Here is a 13,732-nt window from a genome sequence, read left to right on the forward strand (position 1 = left end):
TCAAGTAGTAGAGTGCAACCCCCAGTACCGCCTCTAAAAATGAAGAAACCTAGTTACCTTTCCCACCAAAATAAAAAATACTTATGTAAACCAATATTAAATACATAAATTTTTAAAAAATCATCAGCTCATCCATCTTCTCCCTCACCAATCTGAAATGCTGCCTGCGATAAATACCTATGTATATTGGGGTCTCTTTTTCTGTACTTCACTCAATTCATCCTAAAGTAGTGTTGTTGTTTTGACAGGAAAGTAGGATTTATTGGTGGTTGTGTGGAAGGAGGGGACAGCACCAAGGCTCTCATGAGTGCAGGGCCTGCCATTTGTCCAGGGGGCCACAATTTGGGATGTAGTTGACCCCACAGCCATCCGGGATGAGCCAACTTTCTGCCACCATGTTTTCAAATATATTTGTGTTAAACTTGGTAAATCCCTAATTCTTTGAGGTGTGGATCTTCTGGTGACCAGGGAACTTCAACTTGGCCCTGTGCACGGCCTCAATCACATGCTTCTTGTTCTGCAGCTTGGTGCGAATGGACGTGATGACTTGGCCAATGTGGATCCTGGCCAACGTGCCCTGGGGCTTTCCAAAGGCACACCGCATACCTGTCTGGAGCCTTCAGAGGAAAGCTGCTCATATTTATCTGACACCATTTGGCCACAGAGTGGAAACTGATCCACTTTTGCCTTCTTCCACCCCAGGTCAAAGATGCGGGTCTTAGTATCAGGGATACCTCGGCAGAAGCATGGCTTTGGGTGTGGATTGTTCTTACAGTACTGGTAACACCAGGCGGGGTGGCGGCCTATGGTGACACCAGGATATTCAGTAGCACGCAGAAGGGAAAGAGCTAAAGTGTTTTATTTACTATCATTTCATGATACTTTTTTTATATCAGAAATAGTCCTTTTGAAGATTGAAAAGCACACCTAGAGGCTTCAGAATGCAAAGCTTCTTAAAGGACTAATCCAGAAAATAAAGTCTGGAATTCTATTATTTCTGTTGAAAAAGAATTTGGCATGACTTCTCTCCCCTTTTTTTCATCAAATGCAACATAGATACAGCAGGGAGGCCATGAAATTGGAACACCTAGATTAGCATCGGGACCCTGCGCTGGTTGCATGATCCTGGGCAATTACTTAAATTTTCTGATCTTCCATTGTTTTCACCTATAAACAAAGTCCAAACATCTGCATATTGTTTCCTTTTTCCCATTTATATTCCCTTGTCTCTTTTTCTAAGTATAGGTAATCACATTTCAAGTGGATACACATTTTAAAGAAATTATCCTGCAAGAAAAAAATGAGAATGTCCTCAATCTACTATTATGAAAATATTTCTAAGATATACTGTGATTTTTTTGTCTACATACTATGCTCTATTTTTCCATATAATGGGAGAAAAATGCCACTATGCATTTATATCTGTATGTGTATATGCAGAAAATACTCGGGAAATAATTTTTAAGTTTATGTAAAAATATTTCCTTTTTAACAATTTCAGACATGTCAAAAGGAGAAAAAGATTGACTCTATCTGGATTTTTAAAAAAACAGAAAAACTGAGGCCCCAGAAAAAAAATAACCGTGCTAACCAGAAAATTAATGATTTGAATGAGTTCCACCTATCAAAGGCTGACTCAAATAAGGTGCTTTTTCACATTGTATGATATGAAATATCTCTGTTTGACATTATGGTCAAATCCAGAAAAGTTTGTTTTTCTATAATGTTTCACTTTACTCTGTTCTAATTCTCCAGACTATCTATCTACCTTCAATCTACTCTTTGGTTTGTAAATAAAGTCTTTATTCTTAAAAAGTTAGATCATTTTTAAGTGAATTAAATTGATAAAATTATATATATTGTTTACATACTCTATATTCATATGTAGCACACATTTTAGAAATAATAAATTATAACACAATGGAAAAGAAGGGTGGAAACGAAAGTAGCGAAGGCTTTTAATGCAAACTAGGCATCTTCTATTTTGTTGTACAAGCAATAGGGAGCCACTGAAAGTTTTGACAAGAATGGGAGATAATATGAAGAAAGTAATGTTTTTGAAGAATGAATGTAATCACAAAAACTAGGAGATTATTCATAATAGCCAAAAATTGGAGAAAACCAAAATGACCATCAACTGAAGAATGAATAAACAAAATGTGGTATCACTATACAATGGAATATTATTCAAACCTAAAAGAATGAAGTACTGATACATGGTACAACGTAGCAGAACATTGAACATTATGGTAAGTGAAAAATGCCAAATATAAAAGGCCACATATCATATGATTCCACTTATATAAAATGTCCAAAATAGGAAAATCCATAGAAATAGGAAGTAGATTTGTGGTTGCCAGGGAACTGGGAAGAGGGGAGATGGGAAGGAACTGTTAATAGGATTGGGGTTTCTTCCTGAAGTGATGAGAATGATAAAGCATTCAATAGTAGTGATGGGTGCAAAACTTCATGGATATACTAAACCCTACTAAAATGTATACTCCAAAATGGTAAATTTTCTGGTATGTGAATTAGATCTCAACAACACAAAAAAGGGGTGTGTGTGTGTGTGTGTGTGTGTGTGTGTGTAAAATACTACAGGCAAGGAAAATAGAAAGCAACCATATTGGTTTAGCAATGAGTGCGTAAAGGTCATCAGGGCTTCTATTGTTAAGCCCATCTAGGGAGCATCACTCAGATAACCAGACTCCACAGAGGACCACTCACAGGGTCCCCATGGGGAATACAGCCTGGGACTCTGAATGAGTAAGTGTAAGCAAAGGGGCAAAAGGACTGTCAATAACAATAAATATATGAATATGAGGAGAAAGGAAATATGACAAAAGTAAATATCTTTTCTCTTTAATTGAAAATGAAACATTCACAAAGAGGAAGTTCAACAGAATTCAATACTTACCATCTTTGGATTGAGAAATAAAGGCAATCTGTAGTCTCTTACCCAGACTTTGTCAAATTTTCAACAATAAGATTACCTGTATAAGGAGGAAAATGTATAAAAATGTGTTTGTCTTTATTAACAAAATATTTTATATCTCAACCATAGAAACCATTCTGAAATACTCAAGCCCTAACCTACTAGAGAGTCAAGCATAGTTAAAGCCAATTTCTGGTGGAATCTATATACTATTGTCTTAATGGGAAAAATAAAGTTCATAATCTGCATCTTCACTGTCCAATATGCCAGCCAAAAGCTAGTGAGCACTTGACATGTAGCTAAGTCTACACTGAGACATGGTGTAAGTATAAAATATACTCCAGATCTCAGAGTTAGTACTAGAAAAATAATCTAAAATATCTCATTTATAAGTTTCCATAGTTTCATATTGATTACATGTTGAAATAATAATATTGTGATATATTAAATAAAATGTATTAAAATTAATGTCACCTGTTTCTCTTTAGCTTGTGTTTATATGGCTACTATATATCTGGCTTGCATTATACTTCTATTGGACAATGTTGTGTTAAGTGGCAGCAAAAAAGCTTTCTGAGAGCTTCATGAGTCCTCCCTTGGTTACCTTTTTTTGTGCTCCAGGAGTGACTTTTCCCAGAGTGTTTCCTGCACTGGAAACCGCTGCACACAGCAAGCAACATGAAACAAGCAATAACCCTAAGATGTGACTGGGAGGGAAATCTCTTACAGTTCCTAAGATCCACACTGTACTATGAATCTGAACAAGAAAAATGGAGATTCTCTTGGGGGGTAAGACTGCCTTAAGTAACAGGAGAACAGCCTCAGACAGCAATGATGTGAAATTTTTTAGGAGCTTGGAACTCCCAGCTGAAAGCCGCTGCTGTTGCTGGGCCTCACACAGAGAGCAAACAGAGCAGTGGGCCAGGAAGCCACGCACGCACACGTGTGGGGCAGGAGAGCCAACTCCGAGAGGTGGTGAACAATGCCCAGGCAAAGAAGAAGTCAGGGGTAGCCCACGGTAGTGTCCAGAAAGCTTCACAGAGAATCATTTTACCCCCACACTGAAGGGATAAGCCCAAGACCTAAAAAGAAAATTATTCCTCTAAGAATGAGGGGGTCTGGAGAAAACCCCAAAATTAACAATACTGTCTCCATAACCATTTTTTCTCACTTAAATACCAGAAAATGCTAACTAATCTACAATAACAACAACAACAACCAAATCTATAATTGCCGGGGGTGAAGGAACTGACTCTTTTGAGGCTGATGGAAATGTCTTCATTGTGGTAGTGGTTCCATGAATACAGTTGTCAAAAGTTATCAAATGAAACCCTACATGGGTGCAGTTTACTGTATTTATTATATCTCAATAAAGCTGATTGAAAATAAGTAGGAAATAAATAAAATCAATCACCATTTTCCCTGTGGCAGTCAGAATATAGCTGTCATTCCCTGGGCATGTGAAAATTTGGTCACTGACAGTTTGTATCATCGTAAGCTTTGCTGAATTGTGTGTACTTTGTGTACACATATGTCACATTTATGACCCAACTTTTAATATCCTTTAAAAGATTACACTATGATTCAGCATTAAAACAAAAATTGATGCTTGCAAAAAAGCACAGAAAGGCAGCAGAGGGGACTAAGTTTGATATTCATGAAGCAAATATTTGTGGTTAGATGAATGACCACAATTCTATTTTTTTGTTTGTTTGTTTGTTTGTTTGTTTTTTCGGACAAGGCAATATCCAAGTGCTAATAATGCACTCTATCATACTTTAAGCCAGCATTTTTCTTCCTTAGTGACAAATAAAATAACAATTTGTCTTATAATTGATTATATAGTGGGCAGAATTCTAAGATGGCCCCCAAGATTTTAACACCCTGGTTTACACACCTTCTCAAAGTTATTCAACCAAATAGTAATCTAAATGCTGCTGTGAAGGGATATTATCAATGTAATTAAAATCCCTAATAAGCTGACTTTAAATTACTGAGATTACTGTAGGCTAACCTGAACTAAAAAATCGGTACTTATGAGAACAGTAACCTTTAATAGCAAACAGCCATGCTGTGAACTGTGCATACAGAAGGCCATGTGGGAACCTAAGCGTGGCCTCCAGGAGCCTCTAGGGGAGTGTCTGTGACTCCCAGCCAGCAAGGAAACAGGAATGCCATTCCTACAAATGCAAGGAAATGAATTCTGTGAACTACCATGTGAGCCTGGGAGAGGACTGTGAGCCTCAGATGAGCTCGCAGCACTGACTGACACTTTGATTTCTGTCTGGTAAGGCTCAGAGGACAGGACCCTACTAACCATGCCCAGACTCCTGATGGACAGTGACTGTGAGGTGAGCTGCTAAAGCAGCAATGGAAAACTAACACAGAAGGCTTCTTAGATTTGAGGAAATATGGTTTATATTATTTCTCTTAAAGGCTGCTGATATGCTCCATCATCAATACAATTTCTCACACTTCATATTATTATGAGTGATGTGATTCAATTTCACAAAGCAGCAGGAGGTAATACTACTCTCAAAATTTTACAGGTAAAAAACTTTAGAACATATAATAATTTGTTTCCTCCAGCAACTGGGCATACGATTTAGCATATTTGCCTCTCTCTGTCTAAACCAATATCATTCCAAAAATAAATAAATAAGTAACCATCTTAGTCCTTATCCATTTCAAAAGGAATGAAAATAAAGTTGAATCTGTGGTGAGAAAAGCTAATTTTGAGATCTAGCAAGGCCATATAATTTCAGGCAATCATCTAGTTTCTAAGAACTTCAGGGAACTCAGCTAATAAAAAAAGGACTAGTGGAAATTTAAATCAAGTCTGGAGGCTAATTAATAGCAGAAAAACATACAGACATATATACAGACATAAATGGATAATGACATGCTCTGCCAAAATTATACAGTGTATAATTAAATGCCATTGCAAATGGCCTGAACTTCAATATCTCTTGTGTGCCAGGCACTGGTCTGTAAGTGATATATGAAGTGTACAGACAAGGACTATCATATAGAATAGTGGTTAGGGATTCCAGCCACAGCCCCAGACCGCCTGGCCACAGCCCCTGGCCCACCACTGACTGAAGGCGAGGTCTTGGGCATGTCTAGCCCCCCTTTGCCAAACCTTCAGCTGTAAGACAGGGACATGGACAATGTTTATCTCTGAGGGCTGCGGTGAGGATTGAATGAGTTAATACATACAAAGCACACAGAAGAATGCTGGGCGCATATTAAGCATTCAAACGCTGACATCAATATTGTTTTCATAATAATGCCATATTAATATTCACTTCTAAGAAAGGCAAACTGTGCATCTATGGAGGATACTACCGGACTGTCCTCCTGGGATGGTTTTTACTTTTATTGTATGAATTTGCCAGGGCACTGTTCAAATTTGTTACTGTGTTTTTTACCTTAGTGAAATGTTTATGGGTTCAAGTACTGTATCTATTTCTGTGTTAAAAATCTAATTGAAACTTATATGGAAACATTAGACACTGACATTCTAGGGCTTTGTTATACAAAATAGTTTTGAGGACCACCAATTCAGCATCCCCCAGCTGCCTGTTAAAAATGAACAATCCCAGAAGACACAGTACATTTGGCCAATATACTTTGTTTCTTTTCCATGGGAGGGATAGTCTCTCAGGCTTTTCTCTTCTTCTTTTAATACTCAGCACTTCCTTTTCTGTGCCTGTAAGGCTCCTGGATGCTATTCAGCCTTTTTATAGCAGGTGCAACACTATTTTTCAAAATATTTTAAAAATCAAACAACATTATCTAGGCCATAGAAGACTTTGACAAAAGTACTTTTATGGAAATCAGATACTAGGAGGCAATATTCAAATCCAAATAAATGTTGCTTTAAAGCTCATGTTGATGCTTTATAGCCCAAAACAGTGCAAGCCAAGAAGCAGGAGTAGGTAACAAATGCAACATGAAAAGCTGATATCTAAGATTGGGTACTGTTAATTAAGGTTACAAGTTCAAAGCCTTAATCTTTATACACAAGTACTTGAACTTCTGAAGTAAGTGGTTTGCATCACCTCATTAGTACAGTACATTGGTTCTCAAATTCTGGGCCCCCAATCATCAGTATCACTTGTAAACACATAAGAATTATACTCCTGGGTCTCTCCCCAGACCTGCTGAATCAAATACCAGGATTGGGGAGCAGCATCTATGGTCCTACAAGCCCCCAGATGATCCTGATGCTTGCTAAATTGTGGGAACTACTGGAATAGTGGTTCAGGCACAGTACATTTCTGCTGAGTTTTTCATCACTAGTTTGAATACAATTCTGCCTGGTCAAGTATGAAAATGTATGAATATTGGAAATAGGACACTGAAATAAGGAAACCCAAAATGTATGCCTGCAAATAAGTGCATCCATGACAAATTATAAAGAATTATGTGATTTAAAGCTGATATAATTCAAAGTTACTGCACATTTACTTGATTGTCTACAATGTATGTTTGAAGAATTATTTATAAACTTTCTATAACCTTAAACTATTTACAAAACTGTAAGTATGCAAGCTTACAAGGTAGAAATAAAACCCGTTTGCCTGGTTGATGGGGGTGGGGGGAAATAAAGATAGGTAATGTGAAAAAACAGTAAGGTGCCTAAGACAGGATCCTTAGGTCTTGACAGAATTCTCTGACTCCCTGTACACCAACCATAAATTCCTATTTACCACAATTTATTTCATTCAGGCATTTTCTTCTTTTTTTTAATTGAGTTATAGTTAGTCTACAATGTTGTGTCAATTTCCAATGTAGAGCACAATTTTTCAGTTATACATGAACATACATATATTCATTGTCGCATTCTTTTTCACTGTGAGCTATTCAGACACTTTTAATCTTTAATAGAGCATCATTCAGCACACTGCTTTTAGTGTCTGCATGTAACTTTTGATAAAATTTTCAAAGGCTTTGAATTATAATTCTGGAAGGAGCAAAGTTCAAATGTATATAACTACAGTTAGAAATACAGTATTTAAAACACAACCAAGAAGAAAGAGAAAATCTTCTATGAGACTTTTTAAAGAACAATATTCAGGGTTAGCTCTTTTTAAGGTAACAAAATAAAATTCAAAACTATTTAAATCTCCTAATGAACAAATAAAATAACAGGGCACAGACGTCAAAACTATGTTCTCATTATATTTATTAAATGTAAAACAACTATAAATAAACTAATTAAGGAATAGTCCCATACAAAGTATGGGGAGGAAGGAAAAATTAATGTTATCCTAATGACAAACACTAACTCAGCAAACAAAAATAGTTTTAAAAAACCACATAAGAAAAACACTCTGCTTGTACCCACTGACTTAACTGTATATCTTAGAGACTAACAAGTGCTGCTTCCCAAATTTTCTGCTACCCCTTCCCAGCATGACAAACCACACGTTTCCAAATCTAAATAATATACTTCTGAGGCTTGTCTCCTAAATAAGAATCTCTTTCAAAAGATTTAACTCTAATGACAAATCACATTTTACAGATAGAATATAATTATTTATAAACATCACTTTGCTCCCTTAGCCTTTAGATTTGACCTAGACAGGCTTCTTCTACTGCTAAAGATGTATCTGGGACGCCTGTCCTGATGGTGATACCAAGGGCAAGACTGAATTTAATTTTAAAAATGCAAATTACAGCAAGTTGGTTAAATTACAGGTTTAAATTACATAATTATTTTGTATAAGAAAATAAAAGTGGAAACTGCTTCTTCAAGAGTCTGTTAATCTTCTAACATCTGTATAGGATGAAATCTGATGATTTTCCCCTCCTATTTCAGTACTACAATTTTCAATATAAAACTTTTCACTGAAGGGAGAGGGCATAGCTCAGTGATAGAGTGTGTGCTTAGCATGCACATGTTCCTGGGTTCAATCACCAGTACCACCTTAAATAAATGAATAAATGAATAAATAAATAAATTTAATTATCTCCCCCCAAATAAATAAATAAATAAAAACACAAATTAAAAGAAAAAAACCTCCTCCACTGAAACTTAAGAGGCAGCAGCACGGTGACTAAAAGCATAGATCACAGTCAGATGGATCTGGATTTGAGTTCTAGTTCTGTGAATTCAAATTCCTAGCTATGCATTCTTAGACAATTCTCTGAATCAGTTCTTCTGCCATAAAACAGGCTTGTTAGTATCTATTTCATAGGGACTGCTGTGAGAAATAAGTAATGCATGTAAATATCCTTAGCAGAGGGTCTGATATATTGCAAACATTCAATAAGTGGTAACAATGATAATCAAAACAAATAATGATCAAATTATTAATTTATCAAATAATCAAATCTGCATTTTTATCCTGTAGATTCTCAGCCCTCTCCTAGTTGATTCTTTATAAATAACTAGGGGCAGCTCACAGGTATAAAATCAACCATCAAAAGAAAGAGACCTAGCAGGCACCTTCCTCACCCTTGTTCTCTCCCATGTTTCAACAGCCTTAGTCATTATCCAAACTTGAGAATAAAGACCTGCTCACACTGGGCAGAGGAGATCAGAGGCCATATTTAACACCTGTACTTAATGATAGCTCACCCACAGTGTAAGACTGATACTGTACATTCATTTTTCCAACACACTCAACATAAGATTGGGCACTTAGGTGGAAAAGAAATCAAACAAAAGCATCTTTCAGGAAGTGCCTGTTGGATCAAAAGTCTCATTGCTGAGTCAAGAAGAAGGTCAACTTAATGCATCACATGTGCCAAAAGTATAGGCTGTTTTATACTTCCTAGAAATGAAGGGAAAAGTTCACATGAAATCTCTATCAACTTTGGTGACTGCCTTCTAATTCATTTAATAAATATTTGTTGAACACCTTTGGATTGACACTACACTAAGCACATGGATACAAAAGTGACAAGATAATAATATTTTCCTCTTGCAGAGCCTATTAGAAAATCATTCCCTTTTTTTCTCTCTCATTCATTGGTTGACTTACTATATGCCACTATGTGGCAGCAAATATTAGGCATTTTGGGGAGGAGAGATTTACTAAAAAGATAAATAAGATAGAACCCTTGTAGTCAAAGAATTGACAGGCTAGTAGAAGAGAAAAATACAAATACCTATGTTAACTGCTATGAAAGCCACATAGATACTGTGCATAATCAGTAGGAAAAACAACTAACTCTACTCACATTAAACAGGACAGGCTTTCTAAAGGAGATGATATTTAAATAGAGTCTTAAGGGATAAATGTTTCACAGATGAAAGGAAAACAGTACTTCAGACAGAGGAAATAGCCAGGTGCAGACACATACATGAAACCATATACATGCACACACACATACACACACACAAACTGCATTAAATATATACATGTTACATACAAATGGATATACAGTCAGTTTTTAGATGGAAGCAGTCATTTGAATTACAACACAGAAAATGATGCAATTGACTACTTTTCCAATTCTCCCAAAGATGGTACACAGCTAATATTATATTTATAAGGGAAAAGTTATTTCCTTCCAATTCCAGCCTTAGAGCATTAGCACTTAAATCTCTCCCTGAAATAAAGGGAGGTTTGAATGCTAGATTAAATCTGGACTAGAAAAGGCTCTCCCTTAAGCAAAGTATCAATTCAGGTAGGAAAATAAAGGAAAAGAGCAACGGGATCAAATTAGAAGCTCCTTAAATGGACAGGGTTCAATTTTAAACAGTAGGAAAAAAATTAATTCCTTAGTGAGTAATAAAACTTGAAGGAAGAAAGGGAAATCAGACATGATGCAAGGTTTCTCCCAATGATCATTCTATTAACATTGATACTTGCTTTTTCCATTAGCATGTACTTGACTATACAAATACTTACATATCATGGCACTCACATTTTGTAAGCCCCCTAACTCTTGCTATACTTTCACGTGAATAGTTTGCCATTTAAAAAAATTAAATTCAGGCAGATGGGGTGAATAAATTTTTTTAAATTGTATAAAAATTAGTAAAATCTACCCGGAAACCCTTCCTAGCTTCTGAATAATAGTATAAATACTTTTACCTTTTGAGTAATTGCCTTATCATCTTAAAAAATAAAAATCATGAAATTTGTTAATTTTCCTTTATGTCTATGTTTTAAAATGTGGGTTAGAGGCTTATCCATGTCTAAGCTTTATCTTTAACAATAATCAGTATTTATACAAAATCTAACTGGTAAAGTACCTTATGCTACAAAGGAAGTAATCAAATGAGAAACAGAGAATTTAATGATGGAGCAAGGTTTCCCAAACTTGGTATCATTGACCTTTTGGACCAGATCATACTTCATCATGGGGTGCTGTCCTGTACAAGGTTTACACCTGACCCCTACCAACTAGAAACCAGCAGCACCCTCACACACAACTCTCCCCTACTTGCGACCATCAGAAACATCTGCAGATGTTGCCAAATGCCCCTCTGTGGCCACTGCTGCATGCAGGCAGCGTGCTACGCTGCTCAGTGGTTATCTCACTTCACCTAACAACATAGTGTCCATGAAATAGTTGTTATTTCCCCAGCTCAACAAATAAAGAAACTAAGGCCAAGAAAATTAAACAATTTGCCAAGAGTCACATAACCAACAAGTGTGGCAGCCCATACTTAACCCACACAACGGGGCTTCAGTCCCTGCTCTAGTCACTGTTCTGTTGTCACTTATTAATGCCTCAGCCTTTTTCATCTGACACTTGAAATGTAATATTCTGATTTTTATCTGAAAATAAAAAAATAAAATTATCCACACAAGAGGAATTTAAATTAAAAGACTCCCAACCTCAATTCAGGATAAACTAACAAGTATTTTTTAAGCACTGACTGTATGTATGCCCAGTACCAACTTTAGGAACTAGAGTGATTCAAAGAAAAAAAAAAACCACATTTATTAAGGATTTGGCTCAAGACCTTTTCCACACATTACCTCTCTGAAGTCTCACAACATCCCTGTGAGGTAGGTATTAATATCGTCGGTGGATGTAACCAGTGTACCAGGTTCTTGTCCCATTGCAGAAAGAATTCTGAGATAAGATGTAGTGGTTAATAAAGGTTAAGTGAGAACTTATTAAGGGATGGATTGTACACTCTCAAGGGGAGAGTTAGCAGGCTCAGATGAGCAGCTGCCCTGTGTTTCTCTGGCAAGTTGATTACATAGGGTGTAAAAGAGAATGGGTGGATTATTCATTCGGGAAGGAACGGTTTGGGGTCAGATTCCCTGATTATCATCCCAAATCCACATTCCCAAAGAGAAAAGGGATTTCTGTCCTTATTTAGACTGGATCAGAAGTGTGGCATCAGTGCATGATGGATACTTCTAATCTGCAAGGGTAATATTAATGAAATGAGGACATAATGAGAAAAAGTTTCATTCAGACACTGGAAATTCCTGCCTTTTCTCATCTTTCTTTATTTGTCTCCAGGCCACTGATCACCCCCAAATGAGCTCAAAGATTCCTGCTTATCTTTCTCTGCCAATGGACCTCTGGTGCTTACATGATATGTGGTTTCCTGCATTTGGCTTGTGCCCCTCCTTTCTGCCCAATTGCTGCCATTTGGTCTGTGTTCCCCTTTCTCTGCTTATATCTAGCTATCTGCCTGCTCTAACATTACCTTGTTTCAAATGGGGAAGCTAAGGCTCAGAATAGAAAGGTAGTCCCTGACCTAAGAAGGCTTACAACTCAATTGAAGAGACACACACACACAAAAAAAAGGTTTTTTTAAAGACACAGAATAAGTTAAGTATCTCAGTTAACAACACACAGAGGGTGAGAAACACAAATGAGCAGAAGTATGAAGGAGGATTAAAAAATGGCCGCACTTAGGCTAACAGATTGCTTATTCTTATGCTCACCCTTAAAACGGTCAACTGACCTGACTGACCGGTTGCTACTCATGGTTCCAGGCCTGTTGTTGAAACCGAAGCTATTGATCCTACTGTTTCTACTTTATTCCAGTCATTGAAAGTCATCATCATGCTGGGTCTCTGAGTCCTTCTCCAAGAAGAAGGTCTGGTCACAGGACTGTCACCTTATAAAATAGCCTGAATTACCAAGAAGACCACACCTTGAAATAAAGCGATCTACCCACTACCCTCCATAGAACTGATCACCGGAAGCATCATAACACCATTCTGAGTTTTCTGATGAGAAAATGATTGTGTTGATGGTTATCAATGCTTTATTGTTTGAGCTATGGCTCTAGAACCACCCCCACCCACTCCATCCCCAAGGTGGGTACACAGTTTGGAAGGCACTAGCATGCTGTGAATCCCCTTTGCCTGACAAAGCTATAAAGCTGCCTCTTTTCTTCTAAGCTCCAAGATCCAGTCTCTGAATTCTTTGGCTTGTCAGGGACCGGGGGCCAATCTTTTGGCAACAAGTATACAGTTACATTAGTCAGGGAATACTTCTTAAAAAGGGTTTCTAGTATCCTCTCTTAGGAAAGAAAATGCATGAGCCAATTGTAATAAACTGAGGAGGAGCAACACATCTGAAAACAACAAGAAACAGAAGTTTGGGGACTGAAATGTAAACTTTGTGATAGCCAATGCAAGCAGCAACTCAGGGAAATGATGAGGAGTGATATGTGCCTTAGAATTCAGATGGAACAGTAGCTGGAGATGAGACTAGCTCTGTGCTTTTAGGGCGTTCCTGTCACAAACACTCAGGCACAACTACAGGAATGAAATCAAAAGAGCTGAAGGTGAAGACTAATGGTTGTTAGTGGAAGCTTAGACATATGGAGTCAAACACCAAAATTCATAAGATGGGTGA

General features: G+C 37.1%; 1 protein-coding gene and 1 pseudogene across 7 annotated transcripts in view; both read right to left on the reverse strand.

Moving 5' to 3' along the window:
• The window catches only part of LOC140685391 (junction-mediating and -regulatory protein-like), a 68,398-nt gene that overhangs the window by 40,291 nt on the left and 14,375 nt on the right, over nt 1–13,732 (reverse strand). For 6 of the 7 annotated variants that reach the window (XM_072956910.1, XM_072956907.1, XM_072956906.1 and 3 more), the window contains one exon: nt 2,918–2,993. The gene's annotated coding sequence lies outside the window, so the exon portion shown is untranslated. Of the gene's footprint in view, nt 1–1,192; nt 1,288–2,917; nt 2,994–13,732 lie in introns of those variants that run through there. The other variant, XM_072956911.1, reaches the window with a different exon arrangement.
• LOC140692172 (large ribosomal subunit protein uL16-like) lies at nt 171–858 on the reverse strand (annotated as a pseudogene).

The sequence above is a fragment of the Vicugna pacos genome, unplaced genomic scaffold (assembly GCF_048564905.1).
Source record: "Vicugna pacos unplaced genomic scaffold, VicPac4 SAC-SAT, whole genome shotgun sequence".
NCBI classification, from domain to species: Eukaryota; Metazoa; Chordata; class Mammalia; order Artiodactyla; family Camelidae; genus Vicugna; species Vicugna pacos.